The sequence below is a fragment of the Staurois parvus genome, unplaced genomic scaffold, assembly GCF_062004578.1.
Source record: "Staurois parvus isolate SC_StPar_1 unplaced genomic scaffold, SC_StPar_1.0 ptg000052l, whole genome shotgun sequence".
In the NCBI taxonomy this organism is placed as follows: domain Eukaryota; kingdom Metazoa; phylum Chordata; class Amphibia; order Anura; family Ranidae; genus Staurois; species Staurois parvus.
Window position 1 is genome coordinate 7,988,914 of NW_028317848.1, and position 15,910 is coordinate 8,004,823.

Sequence of the window (15,910 nt, forward strand, 5' to 3'; positions counted from 1 at the left end):
ATTGCTGCCAGGAAGCTGATGAGAGCTGAGGAACAACGCAGCATACACTACAATATCGCATGCTTGTTGGAGAGACATTTATTCTGTTCAGAGTCACCAGCGGATGCAAAGCAGACCCGGGTCGGTAAGATCGTGCACACACCTCATTTCAGTGTTGGCGCCTAGAGACTGAGTCCAGGCCTATAGTTAGTTAGTTAGGGTCTCTGTTTGTGTCAGGCCACAAGTGTTGTTACTGATTATTGGAAGGACTCCACAACTTAAAGTGACATTTCACATTGGAGAACTGATAAAATCCCACAAACTCAAGCCAGACTGGCGTTTTGCTCAGAAGGAATACTCAGGCACGTGCTACAGAACCAGTTATGGGAGAGGGAATACTGTAGATTTGTGTAAGATTGTAAGCTGTTGTGCTGCATCGCAGGCTAGCCCATACCATACACCTATACACTGATTCCTGCTCTTTTAGGGTAATAACAGGTAAGGTGTGGCAGCTTAGTTGTGCCCGCCAGTAGGTAAATTACTTCACTTTCTACCTTTATCCATCAGAAGGTGCCGTGCTGTGCAGCACAAGGGTCTCAGCCTTTGGGCTGGGTGTATGTAAATTTAATGTATGTTTCCAACATTTATTTGGGGTTGTGTTTATTTGCCACATCTAAGTAAAATTCTGTTGTGGCAAAAGCTGGTGTTGAGGTTGCTTTCCTCGTTCGTGACTTCACTGTATGCTGGGGAGCCCACCCCTGTACACAGCTTACAACTTGGCGTAGTTGGCAGGACACAGCGACCGTTATGGATGGGAATGCGGCGGGAGATCTTCCTCCGACGCCAATGGCACCGGTCCAGGACCCAGCTCAGGGTGTGCTGGTGCAAGGCCAAGTTGCCCCAACACCACTGATACAGCTTGCCCCTGCCCTGCCCATACCAGTAGGGTACATTCCCGTGGGGGCGCTGTTGAGTCACCTGCCAAAATTTGACGGTAAAAATATGACGTTGCAGGACTGGACTGAAAGAGTGCGAAGTGCGGTTAGAATGTGTAACCTGACGTCCGAGCTGCGGGCAGAGGTTGCATTGGGGGCTCTAGAGGGTGACGTCAGACGGAGAGTAATGGTGAGGCCCGAATCTGAGAGAGAGACCCTAGAGAAAATATTCTCCCTGCTGGAGAGAGCCCAAGGGGGGCGTGCTAAAGTAGTGCAGCTGTGGAGCCACTTCTTCAACCGACCACAGCAAGAGGGCGAGACCCTGATGCAGTATTCCAATGCCCTACAGGAGACGCTAAATGAAATATAGCGGCGAGATCACAGAGGCCATGGGAGCTTTCTGGGAGGTGGACTGGCTACTACGAGACCAGTTCATAGTGGGGCTCTCCAACAAGTTCTTACAGGACAAATTGCAAGAGACGGCGCCCAACATGACATTCTACAGCATCTACTTAGCCGCCGTGGAGAGAGAGGAGGAGTGCATACCTGTGGCGGCGAGAATAGTGAGTAGTACCCATGCTACAAGAGGTCAGTCTGCATCTGAAGACTCAGAATCCTTAAAGGATGTGGTCCAGGCCCTGCGGACAGAATTAAGAGAACTTCAGCTGGAAGTGTCCCAGATGAAGGCAGATTCTCTCCGGTCTCCGAAAATGACCTCAGCACCTTGCACCACTCCACTTAGGATAACTCATCTGCGGGGGCACGTGAAAAGGGGACCCCTCTGTTGGGCTTGTCGACAATATGGCACCATGGCCAGAGAGTGCCCAGAACAGATGAAGTCCGAGCCGATATTAAACTTCCGACCGCCGCAGTAGCTGGGCATCCTGCGGCGGTACACCAGAAGCTAAGCCCTAAGCATGAGGAACACGACCTGTATGCCAGCAGCCCTGTATGGAAGCCGAGTTGGAAGGCCAGAAGGTACGCTGCCTAGTTGATACAGGGTCGGAATGCACCCTTATGCCTCTGGAGTTCTTCGAAAGACACTTTGGACATATGATGGAGCCGGAAGACGGGAGTATCAGCAAGCTGACGGCTGCTAATAACAGAGAGATGGACGTCCGAGGAATAGTCTGGATACGGGTCTGGCTGTGTGGGCAAGACATCGGCAAGAAGGGGGTCGCGCTAGTGGATCTGGCCTCGGTAAGGTGTGGCAGCTTAGTTGTGCCCACCAGTAGGTAAATTACTTCACTTTCTATCTTCATCCATCAGAAGGCGCCGTGCTGTGCAGCACAAGGGTCTCAGCCTTTGGGCTGGGTGTATGTAAATTTATTGTATGTTTCCACCATTTGTGGTTGTGTTTATTTGCCACATCTAAGTAAAATTCTGTTGTGGCAAAAGCTGGTGTTGAGGTTGCTTTCCTCGTTCGTGACTTCACTGTATCCTGGGGAGCCCACCCCGGTACACGGCTTACAATTTAACCAAAATGGTGACATTTTGCAAAAAGCTTCCAACTTTCACCATAGTTTGGAGAAATGAAAATTCTCAATTTTACTCCTCCCTATTTGCCATTTGGATTCCAAGATATACTGAATGGGTCTGTGGTGAGCTCAAGCTGGACTTTATACACACATGTATATATATTACAGGTATTTAGAGCCAACAATTTATACAGTGCTTTATGTAACTATTATGCATTCACATTAGCCCCTGCCCTCACGGGGCTTACAATTTAAGGTAGCTATGCTGACTATACTCACACACCTACACATTTGCAGCCGCTTGCTTTGTCAACCAACCATATTCGATGCAGGCCAACTATTCCTAACAAAATGACTGTTAATGTCCTTTTAACCAGACGCATCTACGCAAATCTCTAATTTCCAATCATAAATTAATGACTAATTTGATTTGGTGCTTCAGTATGCCAAGCCTAATTAACCTATTTACATAATATTTCATTGCTGTGTATTCTTGGTTGCTGAGACAATCTAATTTATTTGTAGACTATTTACGCATCTTACTAATTCTTCCTTATACAGTATCTTGTGACAGTATCTTGTATAAGCTTTTTAAAGAGTCAGACTAGAGTGTGTCATATTAAGTGTATAAAGCTTTTAGTGATATATTAATAATATACTGACGTCAGAATTAAGCAGACAAAAAGTTACATCCTTTTCCCTGTTGTCAGTCGATGACTTGAGCTGCGGCTCATTTGCTTTTCAAAAGTGCACAGAGAAGTTTTTCTTTTTCTAAAAAAAATCTTTTGTTTGACAATGAATTTCCTTTACACTAATAAATCTGCTTTCTGACTTATTATCTCAAAACTGACATACTGAGAATCAGTAATTAAAGGAGCTGAGAATCTTCATTCAGTAAATTGTGTAAAATTTAACTTTAATTATTTAATCCCTTGAAATGAAAATTCCTGTTTATTTTATCTGCAAATGATTGGATAATCTGCACTTACAGTGGACATTCTCTACTCCTTTGTAACAATTATTATTCTTTAAACAATTATGCATATTATAAAACTCTAGTTGTTACTTTATTTTACTCCTTCTGATGAAGTAGACCACGGGTGTCAAACTGGCGGCCCTCCAGCTGTTGCCAAACTACAGGTCCCATATGGCATTACAAGATTGACAGTTATAAGCATGACTACCAAAGGTAGAGGCATGATTGGACTTGTAGTTTTGCAACAGCTGGAGGGCTGCCAGCTTGACACCCCTGAAGTAGACTGTTGGTCTAAGAAATGCATATAGGAATATCCTCCAACAGTGACCCTTGAGTATATAGTTTGGACAAGAAAAATAACATGATTGGATGAGGGTTATTGAATATATGATGATGACATTGAGGCCTGACAAGCATCTAATGTTAGGAGATACAGCATAAGTACTTTTTATTGTACAAGAGGATTTTATGAATAAGTGCAGTTGTTTTTCATAAAATATTTAAATAATAAATTAATATTTTAAAATGCATTTGGTGTCTGTGAAAATCCTGTTTTTTAAGTATTTAAAAATGCTCCAATCCTGTGAAAAGCAAATTGCTATTTATTTAAGCTGCAAAAGATTGGATAATTGATGTCATCTTGTACTTAGTTTATTGAGTGCAGTTTTTCTACTCTCCTTTAGTAAATGAGCCCAATTATTTTGGAGCTTTGAGGATATACAGGGTTTCATTGTGTTGGATGATTTGCATTCACATCTTGCTTAGGTAAATCTCCCCAAACTTCTCAGAAGGTCTAACCCCTACCAACCCTATCCAAAACTAAAAAGAAAAAAGGTTTGCCTAGACTAGATACAGTGTACTTTAATAATACTGCACAATGACTGTGCCTGACTGCTTCTTTCTAACAGTGCAAGTCTAGAGGCAAGATCAGAATAAATAAAACAATAATCTCTATAAGGCTGCCTTAGTTTGTCTCAGCAGATCCATGTTTATAGCCATCAGAATAAGTATGAAGTATAATCGGGGGTAAGCTTCATACCAGGAACAGACTTGCTCATCCCATGTATACAGTTATGAATAAATTAATGTATTGTGTGTATACATATGTGTTAAATACACACTGCATTCACAGGCACCAGCCTTCAAAACAGCAGCCATGCACACAGTCTAAATTTAGTTTAGGTTAATATTTTAAAAATTGATTCTCCCCATAAAATATGACATCTTGTTTAAGGGTATGAAAAGGTTTCTAAGCCAAAGCAATATTGCAACCACCCACAGCGACTAACAAATGTTCAAACCATTTTCAGTGTGTTGATGGAATTACATATACTGTTTGAAATTTTTATGTATATCTGACAAACAGCTCCTAGGAAAACAGTACCAGAAATGTGGTAAATGGAAAATTCTCAAGTAGGACTATCAGTGTTTGTACTAACAAAGGCCTGTGTTTATCACATGCCGAAATCGTAGACCAGCACCATATGGTGCCCTGTTATATAGATTCCACTAGAAATTAAATGTATGCAGCCTTTCATATACGCTTCACCCCTTTCTCATCAACCAAATAATGAGTTGATGTAAATGGTTGACAGATCCCCTTTACAAGTTTACATACATGGGAATGCTAAGACGTTGGCCAGGAGACTTTGTCCAATCAATAGGATTACCAGGTCTCTGAGATGTAGGGGACTCCCTCCAGCTTGGCTGTTGAGTGGCAGATTTGGAGTGACCACTCCAGTCATTCAGGTTCTGGAACAGCAAGCTGATACTATAGAGGAGGAGAATCAGAAGAAGTGTAAACTTTCCACTCTGGACACAGAAATGGATAAAGGGAACACTGCATGAAGCTTGGAGGCCTGGAGCAAAGATGAGAGTAGGGAAACTGGGTGGAAACTCCAGTTACTGTCCTTGCATTTTAATTATATGTATTGCCACCATTGCCTTTTTTGATCATATATTGTAATGTTTGCCCAATTGTTGCCTGTATATTGTCACGATTGCCCCTTTGTTGGCTATGTATTGCCACACCTTCATGTCTTTTGCTCATGTATTACCATGAATGCCCGTTTGTTGCCCATATATTGCCATGGTTGACCTTTGTTGGCATGTATTGTCCACACTGAACATTTGTTGACCATGTCACAATTACTAAAGTGTTACCATGATTGCCAATGTGCCAGCCAGAACTGTTTGTTTTCAAGGACCATAATACTGTACACGTCACTATTAACTAGTACCCTTCCAAATTCTAATATTTTGGCCATGCCCCCAATTGCCACTTGGCAATTCTAAAGGACTCTATATAATGTACAGTCTATACAGCCATCTCAAAGGAAGGCAATCTTGCCAAGAGTGTTATTACAAACACTATACTTTGAGGAATTCAGTTGTTTTACTGTAAAAGACTAAGAGGCTCAGTAGAAGCTGTTCCATCAAGTCGAATACTCAAGCCAGTTGCTTTTTTGCAAAGCTGGGCTAGAAGTAAATTGTACAAAGTTCACATTTTTTTATTTGCTTATACCAAAATAGTTAACAGTTGCTGAGAAAAGATATTTAGATCACATCTTAGGAATGTCTACTAAGGGAAGCCCGCTGTGACTCCTTTTGGCTTCACAGCTAGCTTCTCACTGCTCATACACAAGCCGCACTGTGGTTGTGAATGGTTCCGACATGTCATAGGTCCCAGAAGACTGCAGGCAAAGGTGTGGGTGGATTGAATCGTCTAGGTGATCTAACTGGAAGTGGAAGCTGGAACGTGTCAAAACCAGGTCCCTGCTCCTCCCAAAAAAATAAATATGTCTAAAAGTGGTAGGTAAGGGGGGTATAGGTGGAAAACCGGTACTTCCCATTTTAGGTGAAGTTCCACTTTAAAAACCATAGTAAGTATTAAAATATCCGACAGCACAAATATAACTCACCCTTACTGGCATGTAATTCTACCCAACTGATAGCACAAAGGATTAAGGGATAATAACTAACTAAGGGATAATAAATATGTTATGAACCCACCAGTAAAAGATAGAAAATATAACACAAATTAAATTAATAAAAAGGGACAGACATAAGCATCTTGAACCCAGAATACAGCAGCTGAAGATTGAGGCCCCTGAACTACCAAAAATAGGGACTTAGGCTAATGTGCCACAAATGGTCGTTATCTGCCAAGAAGTGTCTTCTTCAGGATATACTGCATATAAAGATCGGGACATGGTAGACATACTGGCTGGATACCTGCCTGAGAATGTCTTTGAACGGTCCTACATATGGGCCTAGCAGCTGCAATTTGAGTATCTGTTCTGTTTGATTGTACAGCATAAAAGTGCAAAATACAATACAGAACAAAAATAGCAGTTCACAGTCAAAGTGATGCCAAAGAGGGACCTGTACCAACCATAGCCCATAGGTCCCAACACACACAAGACCAACAAGATCTCAAAGAGCAGTGTGGCCACTCAACAGCAAAGTGCAAACTATAGTATATGGTTTCACAAGGCCAAACAATAATAAATATGAAAGCCACCACAAAAAATAAATGTCCAATTGGCAAGAAGTCTTGCCTTGTCAGAAGTCTCAAATAATAACCCACTAAGTCCAATGAGTTTATATAGAACAGTTACAGAGACATGAAAAATATTCAAATAAGACTGTAATCAATGACAAAATATAGCCCTTTTGTAAAGCTAGGCATCCACATTATTTCAACATGTCAGCATTTATTGAAAATCATCACTTGATGTCCTAATCCTGGATAGTGAAATAGTGCAGCAATTGACTCATAAATAAGAAAACATACTTAAAGTGTAACTAAAATATAACTTTTTTAAAGTTTTGGACAGAATGGAGAGGGATTAAAACAACTATTAAGTTTTCATTGCTGTTTGTGCCCCCGATAGGGAGATTCACCCTCTCTATTTGTCCTGTTTACTGTTATCATCAAAGTGAGAGTAACAGAAAGAAGTGGGGAAATCTTACAATGGGACACTAGTTCTAGTGACATGGGGGGGGGGGGCCCAAGAGATTCCCCTAGTCTGGAGGAATTTCCTAACACTTCCTGTTTTGGCTATGGGATAGGAAGTGAAAGTAAACCTCCCCTATAGGAAACAGATGGCAAAAAAAAAAATCTGACAGGGGTTATAACCCTATCTTATGTTATCCAAATTGAAAAAAAAGTTTTGCCTATAGTTCTTAGTTCTACTTTAATGTCCCCAAATGTAAGGTCCAGATAACAATGTCCAAGATCAGCCCAGTCAACATCTCAAAGATGAACCAATGTCCAATGTCTCCTAGCTATTGATTTATCTGGCATGTCTAACTAAAGACAGAATCAAAGTAACAACCAGACAGAAATGGTAAATGTTACTTTAATGTGGTCCTCTCTTACTCTACCATGCTAGGCACAGTCCTATGACAATTTAGCTGCAAACAATTTTTACTTTCCATTTTTATGTGCAAATGAACGTGTATGTTTGTGTTAGATGAACAACTGGACTGGGATTCGGAGCCATCAATAAATATGTACAGTACATGTATCCAGCACTGAGATGTATAGTCACTGTTATGAGTTATTAGCATGTGTAATTTACGTAATTTCATACCTTTCTTGCAATATTACTTTAAATCACAGAGAATAATGAAAAGAAAGTTTAGCTTTGTAGGATAAGATCTGAGGTTTGAACCAGATTCTACAAGTCAGAGAAAAGTCTGGGGAGCAATGAAAGAAAACAGAGGCAGCTGGGACTATGATACAGACCAGGGAGGTATCCAGCATCTGCTCTGTAACAAGTTAATGTAATTCTGCATATGCAGATATTATACTGTGCGCTGAACTGTTCTGTGTAGACCCCTGGCTACAGATAGAGCTCCTGTAGCCAATTAATCAGGAGTTCCCTTGTACAAACAAGATGTCAGCTTCTAAGTGTCCACTGGTTGGGAGTAATGGAAGATGGTTGGTGAAGTATGTGGAGGTTGCAGAATCCCAGTGGAATGCTCAGCGGTGGGAAAATGTCATTATGTGACAAATTGTAGAAGGGAAGATCAGCAAGGGATTCTTGGAAAGGCTTTGGATCCCAATGATAAAGAGGACATGTGTACGTGCTAGTGTAGCAGAAGTTCAGTAGCCATTGGAAGCATCATTATTCTAAGCACTGGTAGAAGTACCACATTGGGACCTAAACATACAGTGCCTTGAAAAAGTATTCATACCCCTTGACATTTTCCACATTTTGTCATGTTACAAACAAATACGTAAATGCATCTTATTGGCATTTTATGTGATAGATAAACACAAAGTGTCCCATAATTGTGAAGGGGAGGGAAAATGATAAATGATTTTCAAAATGTTTTACAAATAAATATCTGAAAAGTGTGATGTGCATTTGTATTCAGCCCCCTTTACTCTGATACCCCTAACTAAAATCAAGTGGAACCAACTGCTTTCAGAAGTCACCTAATGAATAAATCGAGTCCACCTGTGTGTAATTTAATCTCAGTATAAATACATAAATAAAAGAACCCCTGCGCTTAGATGACCCTAATAATAAGCCGCTAGCACCTACTATGTACCAGTGTCACATAAATTAAAAAACTATAAAATGGTGCAGCGCTATTAATAAATACCATATCGAGCAAATAACCACAGGTGAATGAACCCCCTTAAGTGACAGCATAAATCAATCACTGGTGTCAAGATGCAATTGACACGCACTTAACAAGTGACTACGGGGTGATAAAGTCCAATATGAGCACACAGGTGAGGAACTCTTCACACGTGGATGTGTCATACGTGCCACAGGAATCCCAAAACAATCTGAGTGCCCCCTCACCTCCTTGAAATGACCTCAAGGGCCGACCAGCTTTCCAATGATAGTCAGGCAATCTCCTGTTGATCCCTTCAGTCTGACTGGAATAATGGTAACTTTCACCAGACCTCTTCCACCGCTCTACCGACACCACTATCTTCCACTCAGAGACATAACCAAAACAGGCTCCATAGTGCAATATATCCAATTTATTAAGATAAAAACATAAATACCCACTTACATGTAGGCAAACGATCATGCACAGTACTCGGCAGTCCTCCTGACATGCGGCTTCATGGAGTCCCAATATGGCGCGGACACCGGAAGTGACGTCACCGCGTCCCGGAATAAACAATGAACGTACCAACGCGTTACGTCACGAATAACACGTGACTTCATCAGGGTGAACGCCCATAGTCCCACATACCGCTTATGTTGGCTGCCTTGGTGTCAATTAACTTAAAAGACAACCCCCGGCGGCCATTTTCTTGAAGTCTCGTCCCATGCAGACCTTCCCATTCAGTTATACTGGGACTAATCACAACCATTACTATATTATATGGGAAGATAAATAACGGTGGTTCTATTAGCAATTAAAACCCACCCAACTTTCACACCCTACATGAAATAAATCAGGGCATAATAGACCATTATATATATATGATTAAAATATATGATTAAATAAATTACAATATGTGTGAATAAAAATGAATTAAAATGCATTAAAATACATATATCCATATATACATAAATATATACATACAATATATGTATACACCTATATTCAACTCCATGTAGACACTCCATGTCTTGAGTATACATTCAAAAAAGCTACCAAAAAATACATATACCATAATAGCCAGATAGATCAAATACAATAAAATACAATAAAATATAAAACATAAAACCTATTCAAAAATCACTTATAAAACAATTCAGGTCGAATTCAATATTCAGACCTTTGGGAGCTTGGGTATGCATTGTGTATATCCACCGCGACTCGGCCTTGCTAAGAGACCGCACCTTGTGACTCCCCCTCCAATGGCTCTTGTATTTTTTGACACCAAGGCAGCCAACATAAGCGGTATGTGGGACTATGGGCGTTCACCCTGATGAAGTCACGTGTTATTCGTGACGTAACGCGTTGGTACGTTCATTGTTTATTCCGGGACGCGGTGACGTCACTTCCGGCGTCCGCGCCATATTGGGACTCCATGAAGCCGCATGTCAGGAGGACTGCCGAGTACTGTGCATGATCGTTTGCCTACATGTAAGTGGGTATTTATGTTTTTATCTTAATAAATTGGATATATTGCACTATGGAGCCTGTTTTGGTTATGTCTCTGAGTGGAAGATAGTGGTGTCGGTAGAGCGGTGGAAGAGGTCTGGTGAAAGTTACCATTATTCCAGTCAGACTGAAGGGATCAACAGGAGATTGCCTGACTATCATTGGAAAGCTGGTCGGCCCTTGAGGTCATTTCAAGGAGGTGAGGGGGCACTCAGATTGTTTTGGGATTCCTGTGGCACGTATGACACATCCACGTGTGAAGAGTTCCTCACCTGTGTGCTCATATTGGACTTTATCACCCCGTAGTCACTTGTTAAGTGCGTGTCAATTGCATCTTGACACCAGTGATTGATTTATGCTGTCACTTAAGGGGGTTCATTCACCTGTGGTTATTTGCTCGATATGGTATTTATTAATAGCGCTGCACCATTTTATAGTTTTTTCAGTATAAATACAGCTGTTCTGTGAAACCCTCAAAGGTTTGTTAGAGAACATTAGTGAACAAACAGCATCATGAAGAACAAGGAACACACCAGACAGGTCAGAGATAAAGTTGTGGAGAAGTTTAAAGCAGGGTTAGGTTATAAAAAAATATCCCATGCTTTGAACATCTCACGTTGCACTGTTTAATCAATCATCCAAAAATGGAAAGAGTATGGCACAACTGCAAACCTACCAAGACATGGCCGTCCACCTAAACTGACAGGTCGGGTAAGGAGAGCATTAATCAGAGAAGCAGCCAAGAGACCCATGGTAATTCTGGAGGAACTGCAGAAATCCACAGCTCAGGTGGGAGAATCTGTCCACAAAACAACTATTAGTTGTGCACTCCACAAATCTGGCCTTTGTAGAGGAGTGGCAAAAGCCATTGTTGAATGAAAGCCATAAGAAGTCCCGTTTGCAGTTTGTGAGAAGCTATGTGGGGTACACAGAAAACGTGGAAGAAGGTGCTCTGGTCAGATGAGATCAAAATTGAACTTTCTGGCCTAAAAGCAAAACATTATGCGTGGCGGAAAACAAACGGTGCAGATCACTCTGAACACGCCATCCCTACCGTGAAACATGGTGATGGCAGCATCGTGTTGTGAGGGTGTTTTTTTTCAGCAGGGACAAGGAAGCTGGCCAGAGTTGATGGGAAGATGGATGGAGCCAAATACAGGGCACTCTTAGAAGAAAACCTGTTAGAGTCTGCAAAAGACTGAGACTGGGGAGGAAGTTCACCTCCCAGCAGGACAACGACCCTAAACATACAGCCAGAACTACAATGGAATGGTTTAGATCAAAGCATATTCATGTGTTAGAATGGTCCAGTCAAAGTCCAGACCTAAATCCAATTGAGAATCTGCAGCAAACACTTGAAAATTGCTGTTCATAGACGCTCTCTATCCAGTCTGACAGGGTATTATCAGTTTCCTTCCCCTTCACAATGATGTGCCACTTTGTGTTGGTCAATCACATAAAATCCCAATAAAATGCATTTACATTTTTGGTTGTAACATTACAAAATGTGGAAAATTTCAAAGGGTATGAATACTTTTTTCAAGGCATTGTAATACTAGTATGTAAAGCGCATTATTCATTATAGCTCTGCATGATTATCGTTTGCAAAGCCAATGTATATGTATTAAAATAATGTAATTTATTGTTTTCAAACCATAAACCCTTTTGAAAAATAATGTTTCCCAACTCTTATCAGTGAAGGTCAGCTTATCCTAACCAGTTGCCGCCCGGCCGCCATCTGGCTATATATACAGCTCGTCCCTCCAGGTCGACGCCATATGGCGTCCTTTCAGGCATGCGCTGTGCGCCTGCCCACAGGGCCATAGGATCTGTCACCGGCTGTGTACCTCGGACACGGCCGATGACAGATCTGTGTAGCGGCCCCATTGCCAGTACCATGTGACCTGCTGTGACCAATCACAGCAGGTCACATGACAGTTGTATACAATGGATGGCTTACTTTCATGCCATCCATTGTTTACAAGTGTGTCTAGCTGTGCATGGTTACAGCGATCACATGCACAAGCTGGGCCAACCACAGCCCATCTGTGTCATGTGATTAGCCGTGGCCAAATCACAGCTAAGCACAAAAAAAACCCCGGAATGAATCGATTTCATTCGGGTAAATGCTTGCTTATAGCAAAGTAATTCTTTGCTATAAGCAAATTGTGTAAAAGATAAATAAATAAATACTGATCACTTCCCCAAAGTAGTACAATGTTACTATGGTAACCTTATACTACTTTGGTCATAGTGAAATATGAAAAACAATCTTAAAAAAAGAGAAAAAATGTAATACAAAATTAAAACTAATAAAAAAATAAAAATTATAAAAAATTTTTTTTCGTACTGTCACCAGTCAGTGTTCCTGATCACCGCCATGCCAGTTATATGATGTCGCTGTACTGCACTGGTGACAGTATGTAAAAAAAAAAAAAAATAGTGAAAATAATTTTTTCATTCTCTGAAAAATTATGACAAAAAAAATTACAACTTCAAAAGACTCACCATGCAAAAAGGGGTCATTTGGGCGATATCTGTACTGTTCTGACATTCTTGGACCTCAAGAAATTAGATTGGCCGTCAGTACTTTAGGATTCATAAATTTTCAGATATATCCCATAGTTTCCCATATAACTTTCCTACAGACTAAATAATAAATACTGATTTTGGTTATTGTCACCAAAGACATGTAGTAGAATACATCTTGGCCTAAATTTATAAAGAACAATTATTTATTTGCAAACTTTTATAACAGAAACAAAGAAAAACATGTTTTTTTTTCAAAATGTTTGGTCTTTGTTAATTTATCAAAAACTAAAAATCCCAGTGGTGATTAAATACCACCAAAAAATAGCTCTAGTTGTGTGAAGAAAATGATGAAATTTTAGTTTGGGTACAATGTTGTATGACCGCGCAATTGTCATTCAAATTGTGAGAGTGCTGAAACCTGAAAAATGGCCTGGGCAGGAAGGGGGTAGAAGTGCCCGGTATGGAAGCGGTTAAGTACCCTCTAACGTGGCCATATTTGTCTATACCACCTCCAGACCTGTTGTTGTTGTTGTTGCAATGAGGGCATATAAAGCTTCCTGTAATCAGATGTGATAGTACCAACAGATGTGGCATTTTATTGTGGTGTTACCATAGCTTATGTAGTGCTACCTTCGTGAGGACCAATGTGTTCTGGGCATCTCTAAGCTCTGTACAGCCAAGCAACAGGTATTTTCAATACACACAGACTTGCATCCAGGAGCCAGTAACCAGTACGTAAGCTTGGTTTTGTTATTTTATTATGGGAAATTAACTTGGATAGGGAAATAGGGTTTATGGGGTGCCCAGTTTGGCTTGAATCAATAAAGGGTGGGCAACGTCCTTCCTATGTACAAAGACAGATCCTGGACTGTTCTTTTTCTGAAAGCCGTCAGTCTTAGCTGATCAGTAGCAATGCCCCTTTATGAGCGAGGAACTAGCAGCCACTCAAAAATCAGTGTAGCTTCTTATGACTACATGCAGAGATATCTTCTCTCTCCCTGTAAAGCTGCTCCCAGCTCCACAGCCTGCAGATACTACCAGCCCTCTTGGTTGCTCAGAAGATCTCCTGGGACAAGGATAAAGGATTGAGCCCACTGCTGCCCTTTGAAAGCTTGCTACTTGTGGCAGTCTTTCCCCTTGTACATCCCAGAGTGTGCTGTTGCATTCACTCTATCCTCTTTGCTCCCTGCTGCTCCAGGTCTCAATCCCATTCATGCCTCTATGCTGAATGTATCCTCCTGAGTCAGCCTGAGCCCAGCCTGGAGGCCGCCCCCATTCCTAGACCTAGGGGACCCCTCCCAGACACCGACAGTCTCCGTAGCACTCCATCTTCCACCCGACTCCCCTGCCAGCCTGACACTCTCATATGTATGGGCCAGTCTACCACTCTACCAGCACTTCCAAACCTGGGATTGGCCAGACTCCCATAAACATGCAGATTAGGTCTCCACCCCTTCCTGCTTACCGACTTCTGGAAGGTTCTATGGTCCTCCAGAGTCAGGAGCAGGCGATAGAGCGACAACCTGTTAAGTTATCCAACTGACCTGCAGTAACCCGACCTCAATCACAGACTCACACAGTTACCATGAGTTTTACACAATGATTTTACCTGCAATACACTACACTATTCTAATAGCACACTAGAGGGTGCTACACTTACATAGAGCACATAGCAATTGTCACTAATTTTTGGACTTAATTTAGGGGTTTACCTATAAAGAAGAATGGCGATTGCTATTGCTTTATACTCTGCTGGGGTACACCCAATGCAGTCTGTATTATACAGATTATTTATACAGTAAAATGCAGGCCACAATGTGGAACCTGCAGTGCCCCACTGAATTCTCTCTGCTCTACACAATAGAGAGAGCTCCATTATTAAATGAAAGTCAGAAGACTGTTTCTTGTTATGTTTTTTTCTACTCTACCATTTATTTTTATGGAACTCCACTGGCTTTAGACTCCTAAAGCTTGCGGAAGGCAATGCACATTTTTTAACGCATGCTGCTGTGCTTTATATACGTGTTGGCAATTTTTTTATAGGCATTGGACACTTTGCACATAGGGACATCTAGCTGTGTGCAAGGGGCCCTGTGGCTGTGGTACTGCCATGCTGCTGATTTTTAAATTGGACCCCTTACTGTCTAATACAGTGTTTTTTTTACATTTTTTTTTCAGTTACAATGCTTTTAAAAGTTTGCTGACAGCTGAATTGGCCAGGGATGAGTTATTGGTTGCATAATCAGTGTCCTAGCATGCAATGACATAAGAGCACATTGACAGTGGGCAGAACCTGATGTAGATGCTGAGAGACCAGTTCCCCACCAGTTTTGTGATTGACTACAGATGGCAGTGGGCAGATTCCATATTCAGTCCCATAGGAGTTATGGAGTCCACCATCTGTTTTCTGCTGTCAATCCCATACTGTATGAAGAGAACCTGATGTGAACCTGAGTTCTCTATCAGGCTCCACCCACTCCACAACAAAACGTATAACCTGCTGCGCCTGTGTGCTGGATGCAGTGTCTGGGGAGGGAGGTTAGTAAAGGGAAGCCTGTGGTTTTATCTGACCACTCCGGTCTCAAGGATGGCCGTCTCCTGCAACAAGTTCATGTATTTTTTCCCAACAGGTACAGGAATCTGTTGAACGCACCCACATCTGTGGTGCAGAGGTGCAATGGAAATCTATAGAGTGTCTACAACACTCTTTATAAGCTCCTCTGAACGTGTTTTGAGGATTATACACTAGTTTCACTTCATAAGAGCTTACAGTAGTAGATTTATTGTGCAGGAGAAATCTGGATGAGTGGTTAATGCTGGAGTTTAATAAGTCTGTCAATAGGCTTGTTCTATCAGGTTTTCTAGCAGCCCTCCACCACCTTAAGGCTTCATGAACACTGGACGTTTTGCTACACTGTGTG